Raw genomic sequence first — 1,108 nt, 5'->3', positions numbered from 1 at the left:
AAATCTTTCAGAGAATCATTAGCTAACTGGTTGGTAAGATCTGCGATGAAAAGTAAAATAATATTAGAGGCTGATAATTAATTAACCGATTATTATTATAATGGAATCGATTTATTATAGCCCAAGATGATATTGGAGAGGTAGAGCAGCGATTAGAAAACTCGCTGATGCAGCAAATTCACACGTTCTGTTGCTGCAAATTGGTTAGCCCGACAAGCAATATGGCGAATTTATCTACCACCACCTAAACGAATTCAGTATGCACATTTTTATGTCAGCGCTCCAAATGAAGTTCATCAAGCATATATTTTGTTTTTCCTAGACGACAACATTAAAATTGGAAGACGTCAATCAAGTACATACAAATACGCGTTGACTGTCCCTGACGTTGCAAGTAGATATAAAGAAGCAGAGCCACTATCAACTAAAGCAGCAGCTGAAGTTGCATCTGCGTTTGAATGAATTTATTAACGAGGATCCGGACCACAAGGTAGTCTCCGATGGTTGTAGTTGCTACAAGTTGATCCTGGCAAAGAATTTTTTGGTGCAGCATCATCTCTGTTGAAAACATAACATAAAGTCAAAATCAGACGAGGACATACCGCAATTCATCGCGAACAGGCAATTGTTGAACGATTTAATCGAACACTCGCTGAGCGGTTATTTGGATATCAGTATGCGAAGGAATTAATTCAGAAAGACTCGAGATCTCGTAAATGGGTTGCATGACTACCAAATGTGATAGCTGCGTTAAATAATGAAATTACTCGTGTGATTTCTATGAATTCTATTAATGCAAATACAAATAAACACATGCAAATACAGCGACATGACTTTTCAAAACAGCCATTACTAGGTAATGTGACTATAAGATATTTATATGAACCTGGTAAACTTGAAGGTGGTAAAAAAAACCGACTGATCCTATTTGAAGTATTACGACACATAACATTTCCAATGTGGTAAGATCCACGGGTAGACCGGCAATTTACAGATTAGATTCAAATGCCAATCAACGTGGCTTTGTACGTGAATAATTACAAGTAATTCCTGAAGACACAATTACCACCGCATTCACTTTTGTAAACTAGCGCCAGGGTACCAGCAC

This window comes from Sinohyriopsis cumingii, chromosome 3 (genome assembly GCF_028554795.1).
Source record: "Sinohyriopsis cumingii isolate HCF-2022 chromosome 3, ASM2855479v2, whole genome shotgun sequence".
Taxonomy (NCBI): Eukaryota; Metazoa; Mollusca; class Bivalvia; order Unionida; family Unionidae; genus Sinohyriopsis; species Sinohyriopsis cumingii.
This window is presented reverse-complemented; position numbering follows the sequence as displayed.